At 46.2% G+C, this 680-nt stretch overlaps 1 non-coding gene across 1 annotated transcript; it reads left to right on the forward strand.

The window, feature by feature from the left end:
* The first annotated feature begins 177 nt into the window (after positions 1–177).
* Positions 178–250, forward strand: trnat-ugu. Its single transcript has one exon. It is a non-coding gene; the product is annotated as a tRNA-Thr (tRNA).
* The last annotated feature ends 430 nt before the right edge of the window (positions 251–680 follow it).

The following is a 680-nucleotide window of genomic DNA, read 5'->3' on the forward strand; positions in this document are numbered from 1 at the left end:
CCCAATTTCCTTAACCTGTTTTTGGTTGTGTATGGTCTGAGTTCAGACGATGCTTTTGGTATCTACCCACAACCAAAAAAGGGGAGTACCGTTCTACAGCGTTAGAAAGGGGTGATGGTGGTCCTGGTGAATGCTGATCTTGGCACACGCCTTGCTCAAGACCCCTGTGACGCTCTGGGTGCTGTGGCTTAGTGGTTAAAGCACCTCTCTTGTAAACAGGAAATCCTGGGTTCAAATCCCAGCAGTGCCTTCACACACTGTCTGACACCAAAGGAAGACCATGTTACAGTCTGTCTTTCATACTGAACACAGCGAGGAGAAGAGAAGCAGCTGATACTGGAGTAATGATAAAATGACACAGTTCAGTCAGATACTAGGTTTTAACCTTGTCTTGTTCCTTAAAATATTCCTGCTGTATATCCATTTGTCTTACATGGTCTGCAGTGTTTTCACCTCAACTCACTGGGACCTCGGTGGAGGTGATACTAAAAAAGTACCAGGTCCTACCCACAACTTTGCCCAATGGAAAACCAGAAAAGGAGAGTTGATTCAAGTTGAGCCGGTGCCATTCAATGGAAAAGGGGTCCTGGAAGATGCCGTCATAAACTAAGCTTTTGAGAATGGCTGCTGCAAGAAGAAAAACAGGCGCTGTGGCTCAGCTGGTTAAAGCGCCTGTCTAG

This window comes from Seriola dumerili, unplaced genomic scaffold (genome assembly GCF_002260705.1).
Source record: "Seriola dumerili isolate Sdu_G_001 unplaced genomic scaffold, Sdu_1.0 BDQW01031844.1, whole genome shotgun sequence".
Classification (NCBI taxonomy): domain Eukaryota; kingdom Metazoa; phylum Chordata; class Actinopteri; order Carangiformes; family Carangidae; genus Seriola; species Seriola dumerili.